Source organism: Pelmatolapia mariae, linkage group LG6 (assembly GCF_036321145.2).
Source record: "Pelmatolapia mariae isolate MD_Pm_ZW linkage group LG6, Pm_UMD_F_2, whole genome shotgun sequence".
NCBI lineage: Eukaryota > Metazoa > Chordata > Actinopteri > Cichliformes > Cichlidae > Pelmatolapia > Pelmatolapia mariae.
In genome coordinates this window covers 1,172,910-1,196,033 of record NC_086232.1, presented here as the reverse complement: position 1 = coordinate 1,196,033, position 23,124 = coordinate 1,172,910, and the positions used below count along the sequence as shown (strand labels likewise).

General features: G+C 58.8%; 1 non-coding gene and 6 pseudogenes across 1 annotated transcript; all 7 read left to right on the top strand.

Annotated features, from left to right (window-relative positions):
* The first annotated feature begins 497 nt into the window (after nucleotides 1–497).
* LOC134630022 (5S ribosomal RNA) lies at nucleotides 498–616 on the top strand. Its single transcript, XR_010094122.1, has one exon. It is a non-coding gene; the product is annotated as a 5S ribosomal RNA (ribosomal RNA).
* A 2,653-nt stretch (nucleotides 617–3,269) lies between these two features.
* LOC134630046 (5S ribosomal RNA) lies at nucleotides 3,270–3,388 on the top strand (annotated as a pseudogene).
* A 2,753-nt stretch (nucleotides 3,389–6,141) lies between these two features.
* LOC134629881 (5S ribosomal RNA) lies at nucleotides 6,142–6,260 on the top strand (annotated as a pseudogene).
* A 2,537-nt stretch (nucleotides 6,261–8,797) lies between these two features.
* LOC134630044 (5S ribosomal RNA) lies at nucleotides 8,798–8,916 on the top strand (annotated as a pseudogene).
* A 2,753-nt stretch (nucleotides 8,917–11,669) lies between these two features.
* Nucleotides 11,670–11,788, top strand: LOC134629879 (5S ribosomal RNA; annotated as a pseudogene).
* A 4,589-nt stretch (nucleotides 11,789–16,377) lies between these two features.
* LOC134629878 (5S ribosomal RNA) lies at nucleotides 16,378–16,496 on the top strand (annotated as a pseudogene).
* A 4,590-nt stretch (nucleotides 16,497–21,086) lies between these two features.
* On the top strand, nucleotides 21,087–21,205 carry LOC134629877 (5S ribosomal RNA; annotated as a pseudogene).
* Nucleotides 21,206–23,124: the final 1,919 nt, after the last annotated feature.

Genomic DNA, 23,124 nt, shown 5'->3' with positions numbered 1-23,124 from the left:
TGGACACCACACCAGGGCCTGTGCTGCTGGCTGAGGCAATGGACACCACACCAGGACCTGTGCTGCTGGCTGAGGCCAACTACACCCCACCAGGGCATGTGGCTCTGTCTGAGGCCATCTACACCACACCAGGGCCAGTGCTTCTGGCTGAGGCCATGGACACCACAACAGGGCCTGTGCTGTTGGCTGAGGCTATGGACACCACACCAGTGCCTGTGGCTCTGGCTGAGGCCATGTACACCACCCCCGGGCCTTTGATGCTGGCTGAGGCCAACTACACCACACCAGGTCCTGTGGCTCTGGCTGAGGCCATTTACACCACACCAGGGCCTGTGTTGCTGATCAAAGGCTAAAATGAGTCCTTTGGTTAGGGTATTAGGCAAGCATGCAGTTACCATTAACACTGTAGTTAAATTGGAGGCTTGTGTTCGTAACTGCGAGTATTGGCCACCTCACTACTTGATACCATAAATTGACACTTTGTGCTGACGCCAGCAGCTTACGGCCATACCGCCTTGCCAAAGCCCGATCTCGTCTGATCTCGGAAGCTATGCAAGGTTGGGCTTGGTTAGTACTTGGATGGGAGACTGCCTGGGAATACCAGGTGCTGTAAGCATTTGCTTTTCATGTCACTGAGCTGGTTTTGATCCAGAGAAGGAGGGTGTTGGTGTCCATTAATGAGGCCACATTAACGACATTCCTTTTGGCTGTTTTCAGCAATGTCTTGTGCTGCCGGGTGAGGCCATCCGCACCACACCGAGGCCTATTCTGCTAACATAGGTCATCTAAATTACACCAGGGCCTGTGGCCTGCGCTGACGCCGTCTACATTACACCAGGGCCTGTGCTTCTGGCTGAGACCATGGACACCACACCAGGACCTGTGCTGCTGGCTGAGGCTTTGGACACCACCCCATGGCCTGTGGCTCTGGCTGAGGCCATTTACACCACACAGGGCCTGTGCTTCTGGCTGTGGACCTGTGCAGCCAGCTTAGGCCACCTACACCACACCAGGGCCTGTGGCTCTGGCTGAGGCCGTCTACATCACACCAGGGCCTGTGCTACTGGCTGAGGCCATGGACACCACACCAAGACCTGTGCTGCTGGCTGAAGCTATGGACACCACACCAGGGCATTTGGCTCTGGCTGAGGCCATGAACACCACACCAGGTCCTGTGGCTCTGGCTGAGGCCATCTACACCACACCAGGACCTGTGCTGCTGGCTGAGGCCAACTACACCACAACAGGAGCTGTGCTGCTGGCTGAGCTATGGACACCACACCAGGGCCTGTGCTGCTTGCTGTGGGCCTGTAGCTCTGGCTTAGGCCATGAACACCACACCAGGGTCTGTGGCTCTGGCTGAGGCAATCTACAACACACCAAGGACTGTGCTGCTGGATGAGGCAATGTTCATCACACCAGGTCCTGTGCGGCTGGCTGAGGCTATGGACACCACACCATGGCCTGTGGTGCTGGCTGAGGCCAACTACACCAAACAAGGGCCTGTGGCTCTGTCTGAGGCCATCTACACCACACCAGGGCCAGTGCTTCTGGCTGAGGCCATGGACACCACACCAGGGCCTGTGCTGCTGGCTGAGGCCATGGACACCACACCAGGACCTGTGCTGCTGGCTGAGGCCAACTACACCCCACCAGGGCATGTGGCTCTGTCTGAGGCCATCTACACCACACCAGGGCCAGTGTTTCTGGCTGAGGCCATGGACACCACACAAGGACCTGTGCTGCTGGCTGAGGCCATGAACACCACACCAGGGCCTGTGTCTCTGGCTGAGACCATCTACACCACACCAAGGCCTGTGCCTCTAGCTGAGGCCATGTACACCACACCAGGGCCTGTGCTGCTGGCTGTGGACCTGTGCAGCCAGCTTAGGCCACCTACACCACACCAGGGCCTGTGCTACTGGCTGAGGCCAGGGACACCACACCAGGACTTGTGCTGCTGGCTGAGGCTATGGACACCACCCCAGAGCCTTTGGATCTGGCTGAGGCCATGTACACCACACACGGCCTGTGGCTCTGGATGAGGCCGTCTACAACACACCAAGGGCTGTACTACTGGATGAGGCCATGTTTATCACCCCAGGGCCTGTGCTGCTGGCTGAACCCAACTACACCACACAAGGGCCTGTGTCTCTGGCTGAGATCATCTACACCACACCAGGGCCTGTGCCTCTAGCTGAGGCCATGTACACCACACCAGGGCTTGTGCTGCTGGCTGTGGACCTGTGCAGCCAGCTTAGGCCACCTACACCACACCAGGGCCTGTGCTACTGGCTGAGGCCATGGACACCACACCAAGGCCTGTGCTGCTGGCTGAGGCTATGGACACCACACCAGTGCCTGTGGCTCTGGCTGAGGCCATGTACACCACCCCCAGGCCTTTGATGCTGGCTGAGGTCATGAACACCACACCAGGTCCTGTGGCTCTGGCTGAGGCCATCTACATCACACCAGGGCCAGTGTTTCTGGCTGAGGCGATGGACACCACACCAGGACCTGTGCTGCTGGCTGAGGCCAACTACACGACAACAGGAGCTGTGCTGCTGGCTGAGCTATGGACACCACACCAGGGCCTGTGCTGCTTGCTGTGGGCCTGTAGCTCTGGCTTAGGCCATGAACACCACACCAAGGTCTGTGGCTCTGGCTGAGGCAATCTACAACACAACAGGGCCTGTGCTTCCGGATGTGGACCTGTGCAGCCAGCTTAGGCCACCTACACCACACCAAGGCCTGTGGCTCTGTCTGAGGCCGTCTACACCACACCAGGACCTGTGCTACTGGCTGAGGCCATGGACACCACACCAGGACCTGTGCTGCTGGCTGAGGCCAACTACACCCCACCAGGGCATGTGGCTCTGTCTGAGGCCATCTACACCACACCAGGGCCAGTGCTTCTGGCTGAGGCTATGGACACCACAACAGGGCCTGTGCTGTTGGCTGAGGCTATGGACACCACACCAGTGCCTGTGGCTCTGGCTGAGGCCATGTACACCACCCCCGGGCCTTTGATGCTGGCTGAGGCCAACTACACCACACCAGGTCCTGTGGCTCTGGCTGAGGCCATTTACACCACACCAGGGCCTGTGTTGCTGATCAAAGGCTAAAATGAGTCATTTGGTTAGGGTATTAGGCAAGCATGCAGTTACCATTAACACTGTAGTTAAATTGGAGGCTTGTGTTCGTAACTGCGAGTATTGGCCACCTCACTACTTGATACCATAAATTGACGCTTTGTGCTGACGCCAGCAGCTTACGGCCATACCGCCTTGCCAAAGCCTGATCTCGTCTGATCTCGGAAGCTATGCAAGGTTGGGCTTGGTTAGTGCTTGGATGGGAGACTTCCTGGGAATAAAAGGTGCTGTAAGAATTTGCTTTTCATGTCACTGAGCTGGTTTTGATCCAGAGAAGGAGGGTGTTGGTGTCCATTAATGAGGCCACATTAACGACATTCCTTTTGGCTGTTTTCAGCAATGTCTTGTGCTGCCGGGTGAGGCCATCCGCACCACACCGAGGCCTATTCTGCTAACATAGGTCATCTAAATTACACCAGGGCCTGTGGCCTGCGCTGACGCCGTCTACATTACACCAGGGCCTGTGCTTCTGGCTGAGACCATGGACACCACACCAGGACCTGTGCTGCTGGCTGAGGCTTTGGACACCACCCCAGGGCCTGTGGCTCTGGCTGAGGCCATTTACACCACACAGGGACTGTGCTTCTGGCTGTGGACCTGTGCAGCCAGCTTAGGCCACCTTCACCACACCAGGGCCTGTGCTTCTGGCTGTGGACCTCTGCAGCCAGGTTAGGCCACCTACACCACACCAGGGCCTGTGGCTCTGGCTGAAGCCGTCTACATCACACCAGGTCCTGTGCTTCTGGTTGTAGACCTGTGCAGCCAGGTTAGGCCACCTACACCACGCCAGGGCCTGTGCTTCTGGCTGTGGACCTGTGCAGCCAGCTTAGGCCACCTACACCACACCAGGGCCTGTGGCTCTGGCTGAGGCCGTCTACATCACACCAGGGCCTGTGCTACTGGCTGAGGCCATGGACACCACACCAAGACCTGTGCTGCTGGCTGAAGCTATGGACACCACACCAGGGCATTTGGCTCTGGCTGAGGCCATGAACACCACACCAGGGCCTGTGGCTCTGGCTGAGGCCAGCTACACCACACCACGGCCAGTGCATCTGGCTGAGGCTATGGACACCACACCAGGGCCTGTACTGCTGGCTGTGGACCTGTGCAGCCAGCTTAGGCCACCTACACCACACCATGGCCTGTGGCTCTGGCTGAAGCAGTCTACATCACACCAGGGCCTGTGCTACTGGCTGAGGCCATGCACACCACACAGGGCCTGTGGTGCTGACTGAGGCAACCTACACCACAACAGGGCCTGTGGCTCCTGATGAGGCCATCTACAACACACCAAGGGCCTGTGTCTCTGGCTGAGACCATCTACACCACACCAGGGCCTGTGCCTCTAGCTGAGGCCATGTACACCACACCAGGGCCTGTGCTGCTGGCTGTGGACCTGTGCAGCCAGCTTAGGCCACCTACACCACACCAGGGCCTGTGCTACTGGCTGAGGCCATGGACACCACACCAGGACCTGTGCTGCTGGCTGAGGCTATGGACACCACCCCAGAGCCTTTGGATCTAGCTGAGGCCATGTACACCACACACGGCCTGTGGCTCTGGATGAGGCCGTCTACAACACACCAAGGGCTGTACTACTGGATGAGGCCATGTTTATCACCCCAGGGCCTGTGCTGCTGGCTGAGGCCAACTACACCACACAAGGGCCTGTGTCTCTGGCTGAGATCATCTACACCACACCAGGGCCTGTGCCTCTAGCTGAGGCCATGTACACCACACCAGGGCTTGTGCTGCTGGCTGTGGACCTGTGCAGCCAGCTTAGGCCACCTACACCACACCAGGGCCTGTGCTACTGGCTGAGGCCATTGACACCACACCAAGGCCTGTGCTGCTGGCTGAGGCTATGGACACCACACCAGTGCCTGTGGCTCTGGCTGAGGCCATGTACACCACCCCCGGGCCTTTGATGCTGGCTGAGGTCATGAACACCACACCAGGTCCTGTGGCTCTGGCTGAGGCCATCTACATCACACCAGGGCCAGTGTTTCTGGCTGAGGCGATGGACACCACACCAGGACCTGTGCTGCTGGCTGAGGCCAACTACACCACAACAGGAGCTGTGCTGCTGGCTGAGCTATGGACACCACACCAGGGCCTGTGCTGCTTGCTGTGGGCCTGTAGCTCTGGCTTAGGCCATGAACACCACACCAAGGTCTGTGGCTCTGGCTGAGGCAATCTACAACACAACAGGGCCAGTGCTTCCGGATGTGGACCTGTGCAGCCAGCTTAGGCCACCTACACCACACCAAGGCCTGTGGCTCTGTCTGAGGCCGTCTACACCACACCAGGACCTGTGCTACTGGCTGAGGCCATGGACACCTCTTCAGGGCCTGTGGCTTTGTCTGAGGCCATGGACACCTCTTCAGGGCCTGTGGCTTTGTCTGAGGCCATGTACACCACACCAGGGCCTGTGGCTCTGGATGAGTTCGTCTACAACACACCAAGGACTGTGCTGCTGGATGAGGCAATGTTCATCACACCAGGGCCTGTGTGGCTGGCTGAGGCTATGGACACCACACCAGGGCCTGTGGTGCTGGCTGAGGCCAACTACACCAAACAAGGGCCTGTGGCTCTGTCTGAGGCCATCTACACCACACCAGGGCCAGTGCTTCTGGCTGAGGCCATGGACACCACAACAGGGCCTGTGCTGTTGGCTGAGGCTATGGACACCACACCAGTGCCTGTGGCTCTTGCTGAGGCCATGTACACCACCCCCGGGCCTTTGATGCTGGCTGAGGCCAACTACACCACACCAGGTCCTGTGGCTCTGGCTGAGGCCATTTACACCACACCAGGGCCTGTGTTGCTGATCAAAGGCTAAAATGAGTCCTTTGGTTAGGGTATTAGGCAAGCATGCAGTTACCATTAACACTGTAGTTAAATTGGAGGCTTGTGTTCGTAACTGCGAGTATTGGCCACCTCACTACTTGATACCATAAATTGACGCTTTGTGCTGACGCCAGCAGCTTACGGCCATACCGCCTTGCCAAAGCCTGATCTCGTCTGATCTCGGAAGCTATGCAAGGTTGGGCTTGGTTAGTACTTGGATGGGAGACTGCCTGGGAATACCAGGTGCTGTAAGCATTTGCTTTTCATGTCACTGAGCTGGTTTTGATCCAGAGAAGGAGGGTGTTGGTGTCCATTAATGAGGCCACATTAACGACATTCCTTTTGGCTGTTTTCAGCAATGTCTTGTGCTGCCGGGTGAGGCCATCCGCACCACACCGAGGCCTATTCTGCTAACATAGGTCATCTAAATTACACCAGGGCCTGTGGCCTGCGCTGACGCCGTCTACATTACACCAGGGCCTGTGCTTCTGGCTGAGACCGTGGACACCACACCAGGACCTGTGCTGCTGGCTGAGGCTTTGGACACCACCCCATGGCCTGTGGCTCTGGCTGAGGCCATTTACACCACACAGGACCTGTGCTTCTGGCTGTGGACCTGTGCAGCCAGCTTAGGCCACTTACACCACACAGGGCCTGTGCTTCTGGCTGTGGACCTGTGCAGCCAGCTTAGGAAACCTACACCACACCAGGGCCTGTGGCTCTGGCTGAAGCCGTCTACATCACACCAGGTCCTGTGCTTCTGGTTGTGGACCTGTGCAGCCAGGTTAGGCCACCTACACCACGCCAGGGCCTGTGCTTCTGGCTGTGGACCTGTGCAGCCAGCTTAGGCCACCTACACCACACCAGGGCCTGTGGCTCTGGCTGAGGCCGTCTACATCACACCAGGGCCTGTGCTACTGGCTGAAGCCATGGACACCACACCAAGACCTGTGCTGCTGGCTGAAGCTATGGACACCACACCAGGGCATTTGGCTCTGGCTGAGGCCATGAACACCACACCAGGGCCTGTGGCTCTGGCTGAGGCCAGCTACACCACACCACGGCCAGTGCATCTGGCTGAGGCCATGGACACCACACCAGGGCCTGTGCTGCTGGCTGAGGCCATGGACACCACACCAGGACCTGTGCTGCTGGCTGAGGCCAACTACACCCCACCAGGGCATGTGGCTCTGTCTGAGGCCATCTACACCACACCAGGGCCAGTGTTTCTGGCTGAGGCCATGGACACCACACAAGGACCTGTGCTGCTGGCTGAGGCCATGAACACCACACCAGGGCCTGTGTCTCTGGCTGAGACCATCTACACCACACCAAGGCCTGTGCCTCTAGCTGAGGCCATGTACACCACACCAGGGCCTGTGCTGCTGGCTGTGGACCTGTGCAGCCAGCTTAGGCCACCTACACCACACCAGGGCCTGTGCTACTGGCTGAGGCCAGGGACACCACACCAGGACTTGTGCTGCTGGCTGAGGCTATGGACACCACCCCAGAGCCTTTGGATCTGGCTGAGGCCATGTACACCACACACGGCCTGTGGCTCTGGATGAGGCCGTCTACAACACACCAAGGGCTGTACTACTGGATGAGGCCATGTTTATCACCCCAGGGCCTGTGCTGCTGGCTGAACCCAACTACACCACACAAGGGCCTGTGTCTCTGGCTGAGATCATCTACACCACACCAGGGCCTGTGCCTCTAGCTGAGGCCATGTACACCACACCAGGGCTTGTGCTGCTGGCTGTGGACCTGTGCAGCCAGCTTAGGCCACCTACACCACACCAGGGCCTGTGCTACTGGCTGAGGCCATGGACACCACACCAAGGCCTGTGCTGCTGGCTGAGGCTATGGACACCACACCAGTGCCTGTGGCTCTGGCTGAGGCCATGTACACCACCCCCAGGCCTTTGATGCTGGCTGAGGTCATGAACACCACACCAGGTCCTGTGTTTCTGGCTGAGGCCATCTACATCACACCAGGGCCAGTGTTTCTGGCTGAGGCGATGGACACCACACCAGGACCTGTGCTGCTGGCTGAGGCCAACTACACGACAACAGGAGCTGTGCTGCTGGCTGAGCTATGGACACCACACCAGGGCCTGTGCTGCTTGCTGTGGGCCTGTAGCTCTGGCTTAGGCCATGAACACCACACCAAGGTCTGTGGCTCTGGCTGAGGCAATCTACAACACAACAGGGCCTGTGCTTCCGGATGTGGACCTGTGCAGCCAGCTTAGGCCACCTACACCACACCAAGGCCTGTGGCTCTGTCTGAGGCCGTCTACACCACACCAGGACCTGTGCTACTGGCTGAGGCCATGGACACCACACCAGGACCTGTGCTGCTGGCTGAGGCCAACTACACCCCACCAGGGCATGTGGCTCTGTCTGAGGCCATCTACACCACACCAGGGCCAGTGCTTCTGGCTGAGGCTATGGACACCACAACAGGGCCTGTGCTGTTGGCTGAGGCTATGGACACCACACCAGTGCCTGTGGCTCTGGCTGAGGCCATGTACACCACCCCCGGGCCTTTGATGCTGGCTGAGGCCAACTACACCACACCAGGTCCTGTGGCTCTGGCTGAGGCCATTTACACCACACCAGGGCCTGTGTTGCTGATCAAAGGCTAAAATGAGTCATTTGGTTAGGGTATTAGGCAAGCATGCAGTTACCATTAACACTGTAGTTAAATTGGAGGCTTGTGTTCGTAACTGCGAGTATTGGCCACCTCACTACTTGATACCATAAATTGACGCTTTGTGCTGACGCCAGCAGCTTACGGCCATACCGCCTTGCCAAAGCCTGATCTCGTCTGATCTCGGAAGCTATGCAAGGTTGGGCTTGGTTAGTGCTTGGATGGGAGACTTCCTGGGAATAAAAGGTGCTGTAAGAATTTGCTTTTCATGTCACTGAGCTGGTTTTGATCCAGAGAAGGAGGGTGTTGGTGTCCATTAATGAGGCCACATTAACGACATTCCTTTTGGCTGTTTTCAGCAATGTCTTGTGCTGCCGGGTGAGGCCATCCGCACCACACCGAGGCCTATTCTGCTAACATAGGTCATCTAAATTACACCAGGGCCTGTGGCCTGCGCTGACGCCGTCTACATTACACCAGGGCCTGTGCTTCTGGCTGAGACCATGGACACCACACCAGGACCTGTGCTGCTGGCTGAGGCTTTGGACACCACCCCAGGGCCTGTGGCTCTGGCTGAGGCCATTTACACCACACAGGGACTGTGCTTCTGGCTGTGGACCTGTGCAGCCAGCTTAGGCCACCTTCACCACACCAGGGCCTGTGCTTCTGGCTGTGGACCTCTGCAGCCAGGTTAGGCCACCTACACCACACCAGGGCCTGTGGCTCTGGCTGAAGCCGTCTACATCACACCAGGTCCTGTGCTTCTGGTTGTAGACCTGTGCAGCCAGGTTAGGCCACCTACACCACGCCAGGGCCTGTGCTTCTGGCTGTGGACCTGTGCAGCCAGCTTAGGCCACCTACACCACACCAGGGCCTGTGGCTCTGGCTGAGGCCGTCTACATCACACCAGGGCCTGTGCTACTGGCTGAGGCCATGGACACCACACCAAGACCTGTGCTGCTGGCTGAAGCTATGGACACCACACCAGGGCATTTGGCTCTGGCTGAGGCCATGAACACCACACCAGGGCCTGTGGCTCTGGCTGAGGCCAGCTACACCACACCACGGCCAGTGCATCTGGCTGAGGCTATGGACACCACACCAGGGCCTGTACTGCTGGCTGTGGACCTGTGCAGCCAGCTTAGGCCACCTACACCACACCATGGCCTGTGGCTCTGGCTGAAGCAGTCTACATCACACCAGGGCCTGTGCTACTGGCTGAGGCCATGCACACCACACAGGGCCTGTGGTGCTGACTGAGGCAACCTACACCACAACAGGGCCTGTGGCTCCTGATGAGGCCATCTACAACACACCAAGGGCCTGTGTCTCTGGCTGAGACCATCTACACCACACCAGGGCCTGTGCCTCTAGCTGAGGCCATGTACACCACACCAGGGCCTGTGCTGCTGGCTGTGGACCTGTGCAGCCAGCTTAGGCCACCTACACCACACCAGGGCCTGTGCTACTGGCTGAGGCCATGGACACCACACCAGGACCTGTGCTGCTGGCTGAGGCTATGGACACCACCCCAGAGCCTTTGGATCTGGCTGAGGCCATGTACACCACACACGGCCTGTGGCTCTGGATGAGGCCGTCTACAACACACCAAGGGCTGTACTACTGGATGAGGCCATGTTTATCACCCCAGGGCCTGTGCTGCTGGCTGAGGCCAACTACACCACACAAGGGCCTGTGTCTCTGGCTGAGATCATCTACACCACACCAGGGCCTGTGCCTCTAGCTGAGGCCATGTACACCACACCAGGGCTTGTGCTGCTGGCTGTGGACCTGTGCAGCCAGCTTAGGCCACCTACACCACACCAGGGCCTGTGCTACTGGCTGAGGCCATTGACACCACACCAAGGCCTGTGCTGCTGGCTGAGGCTATGGACACCACACCAGTGCCTGTGGCTCTGGCTGAGGCCATGTACACCACCCCCGGGCCTTTGATGCTGGCTGAGGTCATGAACACCACACCAGGTCCTGTGGCTCTGGCTGAGGCCATCTACATCACACCAGGGCCAGTGTTTCTGGCTGAGGCGATGGACACCACACCAGGACCTGTGCTGCTGGCTGAGGCCAACTACACCACAACAGGAGCTGTGCTGCTGGCTGAGCTATGGACACCACACCAGGGCCTGTGCTGCTTGCTGTGGGCCTGTAGCTCTGGCTTAGGCCATGAACACCACACCAAGGTCTGTGGCTCTGGCTGAGGCAATCTACAACACAACAGGGCCAGTGCTTCCGGATGTGGACCTGTGCAGCCAGCTTAGGCCACCTACACCACACCAAGGCCTGTGGCTCTGTCTGAGGCCGTCTACACCACACCAGGACCTGTGCTACTGGCTGAGGCCATGGACACCTCTTCAGGGCCTGTGGCTTTGTCTGAGGCCATGGACACCTCTTCAGGGCCTGTGGCTTTGTCTGAGGCCATGTACACCACACCAGGGCCTGTGGCTCTGGATGAGTTCGTCTACAACACACCAAGGACTGTGCTGCTGGATGAGGCAATGTTCATCACACCAGGGCCTGTGTGGCTGGCTGAGGCTATGGACACCACACCAGGGCCTGTGGTGCTGGCTGAGGCCAACTACACCAAACAAGGGCCTGTGGCTCTGTCTGAGGCCATCTACACCACACCAGGGCCAGTGCTTCTGGCTGAGGCCATGGACACCACAACAGGGCCTGTGCTGTTGGCTGAGGCTATGGACACCACACCAGTGCCTGTGGCTCTTGCTGAGGCCATGTACACCACCCCCGGGCCTTTGATGCTGGCTGAGGCCAACTACACCACACCAGGTCCTGTGGCTCTGGCTGAGGCCATTTACACCACACCAGGGCCTGTGTTGCTGATCAAAGGCTAAAATGAGTCCTTTGGTTAGGGTATTAGGCAAGCATGCAGTTACCATTAACACTGTAGTTAAATTGGAGGCTTGTGTTCGTAACTGCGAGTATTGGCCACCTCACTACTTGATACCATAAATTGACGCTTTGTGCTGACGCCAGCAGCTTACGGCCATACCGCCTTGCCAAAGCCTGATCTCGTCTGATCTCGGAAGCTATGCAAGGTTGGGCTTGGTTAGTACTTGGATGGGAGACTGCCTGGGAATACCAGGTGCTGTAAGCATTTGCTTTTCATGTCACTGAGCTGGTTTTGATCCAGAGAAGGAGGGTGTTGGTGTCCATTAATGAGGCCACATTAACGACATTCCTTTTGGCTGTTTTCAGCAATGTCTTGTGCTGCCGGGTGAGGCCATCCGCACCACACCGAGGCCTATTCTGCTAACATAGGTCATCTAAATTACACCAGGGCCTGTGGCCTGCGCTGACGCCGTCTACATTACACCAGGGCCTGTGCTTCTGGCTGAGACCGTGGACACCACACCAGGACCTGTGCTGCTGGCTGAGGCTTTGGACACCACCCCATGGCCTGTGGCTCTGGCTGAGGCCATTTACACCACACAGGACCTGTGCTTCTGGCTGTGGACCTGTGCAGCCAGCTTAGGCCACTTACACCACACAGGGCCTGTGCTTCTGGCTGTGGACCTGTGCAGCCAGCTTAGGAAACCTACACCACACCAGGGCCTGTGGCTCTGGCTGAAGCCGTCTACATCACACCAGGTCCTGTGCTTCTGGTTGTGGACCTGTGCAGCCAGGTTAGGCCACCTACACCACGCCAGGGCCTGTGCTTCTGGCTGTGGACCTGTGCAGCCAGCTTAGGCCACCTACACCACACCAGGGCCTGTGGCTCTGGCTGAGGCCGTCTACATCACACCAGGGCCTGTGCTACTGGCTGAAGCCATGGACACCACACCAAGACCTGTGCTGCTGGCTGAAGCTATGGACACCACACCAGGGCATTTGGCTCTGGCTGAGGCCATGAACACCACACCAGGGCCTGTGGCTCTGGCTGAGGCCAGCTACACCACACCACGGCCAGTGCATCTGGCTGAGGCCATGGACACCACACCAGGGCCTGTACTGCTGGCTGTGGACCTGTGCAGCCAGCTTAGGCCACCTACACCACACCATGGCCTGTGGCTCTGGCTGAAGCAGTCTACATCACACCAGGGCCTGTGCTACTGGCTGAGGCCATGCACACCACACAGGGCCTGTGCTGCTGACTGAGGCAACCTACACCACAACAGGGCCTGTGGCTCCTGATGAGGCCATCTACAACACACCAAGGGCCTGTGTCTCTGGCTGAGACCATCTACACCACACCAGGGCCTGTGCCTCTAGCTGAGGCCATGTACACCACACCAGGGACTGTGCTGCTGGCTGTGGACCTGTGCAGCCAGCTTAGGCCACCTACACCACACCAGGGCCTGTGCTACTGGCTGAGGCCATGGACACCACACCAGGACCTGTGCTGCTGGCTGAGGCTATGGACACCACCCCAGAGCCTTTGGATCTGGCTGAGGCCATGTACACCACACACGGCCTGTGGCTCTGGATGAGGCCGTCTACAACACACCAAGGGCTGTACTACTGGATGAGGCCATGTTTATCACCCCAGGGCCTGTGCTGCTGGCTGAGGCCAACTACACCACACAAGGGCCTGTGTCTCTGGCTGAGATCATCTACACCACACCAGGGCCTGTGCCTCTAGCTGAGGCCATGTACACCACACCAGGGCTTGTGCTGCTGGCTGTGGACCTGTGCAGCCAGCTTAGGCCACCTACACCACACCAGGGCCTGTGCTACTGGCTGAGGCCATTGACACCACACCAAGGCCTGTGCTGCTGGCTGAGGCTATGGACACCACACCAGTGCCTGTGGCTCTGGCTGAGGCCATGTACACCACCCCCGGGCCTTTGATGCTGGCTGAGGTCATGAACACCACACCAGGTCCTGTGGCTCTGGCTGAGGCCATCTACATCACACCAGGGCCAGTGTTTCTGGCTGAGGCGATGGACACCACACCAGGACCTGTGCTGCTGGCTGATGCCAACTACACCACAACAGGAGCTGTGCTGCTGGCTGAGCTATGGACAACACACCAGGGCCTGTGCTGCTTGCTGTGGGCCTGTAGCTCTGGCTTAGGCCATGAACACCACACCAAGGTCGGTGGCTCTGGCTGAGGCAATCTACAACACAACAGGGCCAGTGCTTCCGGATGTGGACCTGTGCAGCCAGCTTAGGCCACCTACACCACACCAAGGCCTGTGGCTCTGTCTGAGGCCGTCTACACCACACCAGGACCTGTGCTACTGGCTGAGGCCATGGACAGCTCTTCAGGGCCTGTGGCTTTGTCTGAGGCCATGGACACCTCTTCAGGGCCTGTGGCTTTGTCTGAGGCCATGTACACCACACCAGGGCCTGTGGCTCTGGATGAGTTCGTCTACAACACACCAAGGACTGTGCTGCTGGATGAGGCAATGTTCACCACACAACAGGGCCTGTGCTTCTGGCTGTGGACCTCTGCAGCCAGGTTAGGCCACCTACACCACACCAGGGCCTGTGGCTCTGGCTGAAGCCGTCTACATCACACCAGGTCCTGTGCTTCTGGTTGTGGACCTGTGCAGCCAGGTTAGGCCACCTACACCACGCCAGGGCCTGTGCTTCTGGCTGTGGACCTGTGCAGCCAGCTTAGGCCACCTACACCACACCAGGGCCTGTGGCTCTGGCTGAGGCCGTCTACATCACACCAGGGCCTGTGCTACTGGCTGAGGCCATGGACACCACACCAAGACCTGTGCTGCTGGCTGAAGCTATGGACACCACACCAGGGCATTTGGCTCTGGCTGAGGCCATGAACACCACACCAGGGCCTGTGGCTCTGGCTGAGGCCAGCTACACCACACCACGGCCAGTGCATCTGGCTGAGGCTATGGACACCACACCAGGGCCTGTACTGCTGGCTGTGGACCTGTGCAGCCAGCTTAGGCCACCTACACCACACCATGGCCTGTGGCTCTGGCTGAAGCAGTCTACATCACACCAGGTCCTGTGCTACTGGCTGAGGCCATGCACACCACACAGGGCCTGTGGTGCTGAGTGAGGCAACCTACACCACAACAGGGCCTGTGGCTCCTGATGAGGCCATCTACAACACACCAAGGGCCTGTGTCTCTGGCTGAGACCATCTACACCACACCAGGGCCTGTGCCTCTAGCTGAGGCCATGTACACCACACCAGGGCCTGTGCTGCTGGCTGTGGACCTGTGCAGCCAGCTTAGGCCACCTACACCACACCAGGGCCTGTGCTACTGGCTGAGGCCATGGACACCACACCAGGACCTGTGCTGCTGGCTGAGGCTATGGACACCACCCCAGAGCCTTTGGATCTGGCTGAGGCCATGTACACCACACACGGCCTGTGGCTCTGGATGAGGCCGTCTACAACACACCAAGGGCTGTACTACTGGATGAGGCCATGTTTATCACCCCAGGGCCTGTGCTGCTGGCTGAGGCCAACTACACCACACAAGGGCCTGTGTCTCTGGCTGAGATCATCTACACCACACCAGGGCCTGTGCCTCTAGCTGAGGCCATGTACACCACACCAGGGCTTGTGCTGCTGGCTGTGGACCTGTGCAGCCAGCTTAGGCCACCTACACCACACCAGGGCCTGTGCTGCTGGCTGAGGCTATGGACACCACACCAGTGCCTGTGGCTCTGGCTGAGGCCATGTACACCACCCCCGGGCCTTTGATGCTGGCTGAGGTCATGAACACCACACCAGGTCCTGTGGCTCTGGCTGAGGCCATCTACATCACACCAGGGCCAGTGTTTCTGGCTGAGGCGATGGACACCACACCAGGACCTGTGCTGCTGGCTGAGGCCAACTACACCACAACAGGAGCTGTGCTGCTGGCTGAGCTATGGACACCACACCAGGGCCTGTGCTGCTTGCTGTGGGCCTGTAGCTCTGGCTTAGGCCATGAACACCACACCAAGGTCGGTGGCTCTGGCTGAGGCAATCTACAACACAACAGGGCCAGTGCTTCCGGATGTGGACCTGTGCAGCCAGCTTAGGCCACCTACACCACACCAAGGCCTGTGGCTCTGTCTGAGGCCGTCTACACCACACCAGGACCTGTGCTACTGGCTGAGGCCATGGACACCTCTTCAGGGCCTGTGGCTTTGTCTGAGGCCATGGACACCTCTTCAGGGCCTGTGGCTTTGCCTGAGGCCATGTACACCACACCAGGGCCTGTGGCTCTGGATGAGTTCGTCTACAACACACCAAGGACTGTGCTGCTGGATGAGGCAATGTTCATCACACCAGGGCCTGTGCGGCTGGCTGAGGCTATGGACACCACACCAGGGCCTGTGGTGCTGGCTGAGGCCAACTACACCAAACAAGGGCCTGTGGCTCTGTCTGAGGCCATCTACACCACACCAGGGCCAGTGCTTCTGGCTGAGGCCATGGACACCACAACAGGGCCTGTGCTGTTGGCTGAGGCTATGGACACCACACCAGTGCCTGTGGCTCTGGCTGAGGCCATGTACACCACCCCCGGGCCTTTGATGCTGGCTGAGGCCAACTACACCACACCAGGTCCTGTGGCTCTGGCTGAGGCCATTTACACCACACCAGGGCCTGTGTTGCTGATCAAAGGCTAAAATGAGTCCTTTGGTTAGGGTATTAGGCAAGCATGCAGTTACCATTAACACTGTAGTTAAATTGGAGGCTTGTGTTCGTAACTGCGAGTATTGGCCACCTCACTACTTGATACCATAAATTGACGCTTTGTGCTGACGCCAGCAGCTTACGGCCATACCGCCTTGCCAAAGCCTGATCTCGTCTGATCTCGGAAGCTATGCAAGGTTGGGCTTGGTTAGTACTTGGATGGGAGACTGCCTGGGAATACCAGGTGCTGTAAGCATTTGCTTTTCATGTCACTGAGCTGGTTTTGATCCAGAGAAGGAGGGTGTTGGTGTCCATTAATGAGGCCACATTAACGACATTCCTTTTGGCTGTTTTCAGCAATGTCTTGTGCTGCCGGGTGAGGCCATCCGCACCACACCGAGGCCTATTCTGCTAACATAGGTCATCTAAATTACACCAGGGCCTGTGGCCTGCGCTGACGCCGTCTACATTACACCAGGGCCTGTGCTTCTGGCTGAGACCGTGGACACCACACCAGGACCTGTGCTGCTGGCTGAGGCTTTGGACACCACCCCATGGCCTGTGGCTCTGGCTGAGGCCATTTACACCACACAGGACCTGTGCTTCTGGCTGTGGACCTGTGCAGCCAGCTTAGGCCACTTACACCACACAGGGCCTGTGCTTCTGGCTGTGGACCTGTGCAGCCAGCTTAGGAAACCTACACCACACCAGGGCCTGTGGCTCTGGCTGAAGCCGTCTACATCACACCAGGTCCTGTGCTTCTGGTTGTGGACCTGTGCAGCCAGGTTAGGCCACCTACACCACGCCAGGGCCTGTGCTTCTGGCTGTGGACCTGTGCAGCCAGCTTAGGCCACCTACACCACACCAGGGCCTGTGGCTCTGGCTGAGGCCGTCTACATCACACCAGGGCCTGTGCTACTGGCTGAAGCCATGGACACCACACCAAGACCTGTGCTGCTGGCTGAAGCTATGGACACCACACCAGGGCATTTGGCTCTGGCTGAGGCCATGAACACCACACCAGGGCCTGTGGCTCTGGCTGAGGCCAGCTACACCACACCACGGCCAGTGCATCTGGCTGAGGCCATGGACACCACACCAGGGCCTGTACTGCTGGCTGTGGACCTGTGCAGCCAGCTTAGGCCACCTACACCACACCATGGTCTGTGGCTCTGGCTGAAGCAGTCTACATCACACCAGGGCCTGTGCTACTGGCTGAGGCCATGCACACCACACAGGGCCTGTGCTGCTGACTGAGGCAACCTACACCACAACAGGGCCTGTGGCTCCTGATGAGGCCATCTACAACACACCAAGGGCCTGTGTCTCTGGCTGAGACCATCTACACCACACCAGGGCCTGTGCCTCTAGCTGAGGCCATGTACACCACACCAGGGCCTGTGCTGCTGGCTGTGGACCTGTGCAGCCAGCTTAGGCCACCTACACCACACCAGGGCCTGTGCTACTGGCTGAGGCCATGGACACCACACCAGGACCTGTGCTGCTGGCTGAGGCTATGGACACCACCCCAGAGCCTTTGGATCTGGCTGAGGCCATGTACACCACACACGGCCTGTGGCTCTGGATGAGGCCGTCTACAACACACCAAGGGCTGTACTACTGGATGAGGCCATGTTTATCACCCCAGGGCCTGTGCTGCTGGCTGAGGCCAACTACACCACACAAGGGCCTGTGTCTCTGGCTGAGATCATCTACACCACACCAGGGCCTGTGCCTCTAGCTGAGGCCATGGACACCACACCAGGGCTTGTGCTGCTGGCTGTGGACCTGTGCAGCCAGCTTAGGCCACCTACACCACACCAGGGCCTGTGCTACTGGCTGAGGCCATTGACACCACACCAAGGCCTGTGCTGCTGGCTGAGGCTATGGACACCACACCAGTGCCTGTGGCTCTGGCTGAGGCCATGTACACCACCCCCGGGCCTTTGATGCTGGCTGAGGTCATGAACACCACACCAGGTCCTGTGGCTCTGGCTGAGGCCATCTACATCACACCAGGGCCAGTGTTTCTGGCTGAGGCGATGGACACCACACCAGGACCTGTGCTGCTGGCTGATGCCAACTACACCACAACAGGAGCTGTGCTGCTGGCTGAGCTATGGACAACACACCAGGGCCTGTGCTGCTTGCTGTGGGCCTGTAGCTCTGGCTTAGGCCATGAACACCACACCAAGGTCGGTGGCTCTGGCTGAGGCAATCTACAACACAACAGGGCCAGTGCTTCCGGATGTGGACCTGTGCAGCCAGCTTAGGCCACCTACACCACACCAAGGCCTGTGGCTCTGTCTGAGGCCGTCTACACCACACCAGGACCTGTGCTACTGGCTGAGGCCATGGACAGCTCTTCAGGGCCTGTGGCTTTGTCTGAGGCCATGGACACCTCTTCAGGGCCTGTGGCTTTGTCTGAGGCCATGTACACCACACCAGGGCCTGTGGCTCTGGATGAGTTCGTCTACAACACACCAAGGACTGTGCTGCTGGATGAGGCAATGTTCACCACACAACAGGGCCTGTGCTTCTGGCTGTGGACCTCTGCAGCCAGGTTAGGCCACCTACACCACACCAGGGCCTGTGGCTCTGGCTGAAGCCGTCTACATCACACCAGGTCCTGTGCTTCTGGTTGTGGACCTGTGCAGCCAGGTTAGGCCACCTACACCACGCCAGGGCCTGTGCTTCTGGCTGTGGACCTGTGCAGCCAGCTTAGGCCACCTACACCACACCAGGGCCTGTGGCTCTGGCTGAGGCCGTCTACATCACACCAGGGCCTGTGCTACTGGCTGAGGCCATGGACACCACACCAAGACCTGTGCTGCTGGCTGAAGCTATGGACACCACACCAGGGCATTTGGCTCTGGCTGAGGCCATGAACACCACACCAGGGCCTGTGGCTCTGGCTGAGGCCAGCTACACCACACCACGGCCAGTGCATCTGGCTGAGGCTATGGACACCACACCAGGGCCTGTACTGCTGGCTGTGGACCTGTGCAGCCAGCTTAGGCCACCTACACCACACCATGGCCTGTGGCTCTGGCTGAAGCAGTCTACATCACACCAGGTCCTGTGCTACTGGCTGAGGCCATGCACACCACCCCAGGGTCTGTGGTGCTGAGTGAGGCAACCTACACCACAACAGGGCCTGTGGCTCCTGATGAGGCCATCTACAACACACCAAGGGCCTGTGTCTCTGGCTGAGACCATCTACACCACACCAGGGCCTGTGCCTCTAGCTGAGGCCATGTACACCACACCAGGGCCTGTGCTGCTGGCTGTGGACCTGTGCAGCCAGCTTAGGCCACCTACACCACACCAGGGCCTGTGCTACTGGCTGAGGCCATGGACACCACACCAGGACCTGTGCTGCTGGCTGAGGCTATGGACACCACCCCAGAGCCTTTGGATCTGGCTGAGGCCATGTACACCACACACGGCCTGTGGCTCTGGATGAGGCCGTCTACAACACACCAAGGGCTGTACTACTGGATGAGGCCATGTTTATCACCCCAGGGCCTGTGCTGCTGGCTGAGGCCAACTACACCACACAAGGGCCTGTGTCTCTGGCTGAGATCATCTACACCACACCAGGGCCTGTGCCTCTAGCTGAGGCCATGTACACCACACCAGGGCTTGTGCTGCTGGCTGTGGACCTGTGCAGCCAGCTTAGGCCACCTACACCACACCAGGGCCTGTGCTGCTGGCTGAGGCTATGGACACCACACCAGTGCCTGTGGCTCTGGCTGAGGCCATGTACACCACCCCCGGGCCTTTGATGCTGGCTGAGGTCATGAACACCACACCAGGTCCTGTGGCTCTGGCTGAGGCCATCTACATCACACCAGGGCCAGTGTTTCTGGCTGAGGCGATGGACACCACACCAGGACCTGTGCTGCTGGCTGAGGCCAACTACACCACAACAGGAGCTGTGCTGCTGGCTGAGCTATGGACACCACACCAGGGCCTGTGCTGCTTGCTGTGGGCCTGTAGCTCTGGCTTAGGCCATGAACACCACACCAAGGTCGGTGGCTCTGGCTGAGGCAATCTACAACACAACAGGGCCAGTGCTTCCGGATGTGGACCTGTGCAGCCAGCTTAGGCCACCTACACCACACCAAGGCCTGTGGCTCTGTCTGAGGCCGTCTACACCACACCAGGACCTGTGCTACTGGCTGAGGCCATGGACACCTCTTCAGGGCCTGTGGCTTTGTCTGAGGCCATGGACACCTCTTCAGGGCCTGTGGCTTTGCCTGAGGCCATGTACACCACACCAGGGCCTGTGGCTCTGGATGAGTTCGTCTACAACACACCAAGGACTGTGCTGCTGGATGAGGCAATGTTCATCACACCAGGGCCTGTGCGGCTGGCTGAGGCTATGGACACCACACCAGGGCCTGTGGTGCTGGCTGAGGCCAACTACACCAAACAAGGGCCTGTGGCTCTGTCTGAGGCCATCTACACCACACCAGGGCCAGTGCTTCTGGCTGAGGCCATGGACACCACAACAGGGCCTGTGCTGTTGGCTGAGGCTATGGACACCACACCAGTGCCTGTGGCTCTGGCTGAGGCCATGTACACCACCCCCGGGCCTTTGATGCTGGCTGAGGCCAACTACACCACACCAGGTCCTGTGGCTCTGGCTGAGGCCATTTACACCACACCAGGGCCTGTGTTGCTGATCAAAGGCTAAAATGAGTCCTTTGGTTAGGGTATTAGGCAAGCATGCAGTTACCATTAACACTGTAGTTAAATTGGAGGCTTGTGTTCGTAACTGCGAGTATTGGCCACCTCACTACTTGATACCATAAATTGACGCTTTGTGCTGACGCCAGCAGCTTACGGCCATACCGCCTTGCCAAAGCCTGATCTCGTCTGATCTCGGAAGCTATGCAAGGTTGGGCTTGGTTAGTACTTGGATGGGAGACTGCCTGGGAATACCAGGTGCTGTAAGCATTTGCTTTTCATGTCACTGAGCTGGTTTTGATCCAGAGAAGGAGGGTGTTGGTGTCCATTAATGAGGCCACATTAACGACATTCCTTTTGGCTGTTTTCAGCAATGTCTTGTGCTGCCGGGTGAGGCCATCCGCACCACACCGAGGCCTATTCTGCTAACATAGGTCATCTAAATTACACCAGGGCCTGTGGCCTGCGCTGACGCCGTCTACATTACACCAGGGCCTGTGCTTCTGGCTGAGACCGTGGACACCACACCAGGACCTGTGCTGCTGGCTGAGGCTTTGGACACCACCCCATGGCCTGTGGCTCTGGCTGAGGCCATTTACACCACACAGGACCTGTGCTTCTGGCTGTGGACCTGTGCAGCCAGCTTAGGCCACTTACACCACACAGGGCCTGTGCTTCTGGCTGTGGACCTGTGCAGCCAGCTTAGGAAACCTACACCACACCAGGGCCTGTGGCTCTGGCTGAAGCCGTCTACATCACACCAGGTCCTGTGCTTCTGGTTGTGGACCTGTGCAGCCAGGTTAGGCCACCTACACCACGCCAGGGCCTGTGCTTCTGGCTGTGGACCTGTGCAGCCAGCTTAGGCCACCTACACCACACCAGGGCCTGTGGCTCTGGCTGAGGCCGTCTACATCACACCAGGGCCTGTGCTACTGGCTGAAGCCATGGACACCACACCAAGACCTGTGCTGCTGGCTGAAGCTATGGACACCACACCAGGGCATTTGGCTCTGGCTGAGGCCATGAACACCACACCAGGGCCTGTGGCTCTGGCTGAGGCCAGCTACACCACACCACGGCCAGTGCATCTGGCTGAGGCCATGGACACCACACCAGGGCCTGTACTGCTGGCTGTGGACCTGTGCAGCCAGCTTAGGCCACCTACACCACACCATGGTCTGTGGCTCTGGCTGAAGCAGTCTACATCACACCAGGGCCTGTGCTACTGGCTGAGGCCATGCACACCACACAGGGCCTGTGCTGCTGACTGAGGCAACCTACACCACAACAGGGCCTGTGGCTCCTGATGAGGCCATCTACAACACACCAAGGGCCTGTGTCTCTGGCTGAGACCATCTACACCACACCAGGGCCTGTGCCTCTAGCTGAGGCCATGTACACCACACCAGGGCCTGTGCTGCTGGCTGTGGACCTGTGCAGCCAGCTTAGGCCACCTACACCACACCAGGGCCTGTGCTACTGGCTGAGGCCATGGACACCACACCAGGACCTGTGCTGCTGGCTGAGGCTATGGACACCACCCCAGAGCCTTTGGATCTGGCTGAGGCCATTTACACCACACACGGCCTGTGGCTCTGGATGAGGCCGTCTACAACACACCAAGGGCTGTACTACTGGATGAGGCCATGTTTATCACCCCAGGGCCTGTGCTGCTGGCTGAGGCCAACTACACCACACAAGGGCCTGTGTCTCTGGCTGAGATCATCTACACCACACCAGGGCCTGTGCCTGTAGCTGAGGCCATGTACACCACACCAGGGCTTGTGCTGCTGGCTGTGGACCTGTGCAGCCAGCTTAGGCCACCTACACCACACCAGGGCCTGTGCTACTGGCTGAGGCCATTGACACCACACCAAGGCCTGTGCTGCTGGCTGAGGCTATGGACACCACACCAGTGCCTGTGGCTCTGGCTGAGGCCATGTACACCACCCCCGGGCCTTTGATGCTGGCTGAGGTCATGAACACCACACCAGGTCCTGTGGCTCTGGCTGAGGCCATCTACATCACACCAGGGCCAGTGTTTCTGGCTGAGGCGATGGACACCACACCAGGACCTGTGCTGCTGGCTGATGCCAACTACACCACAACAGGAGCTGTGCTGCTGGCTGAGCTATGGACAACACACCAGGGCCTGTGCTGCTTGCTGTGGGCCTGTAGCTCTGGCTTAG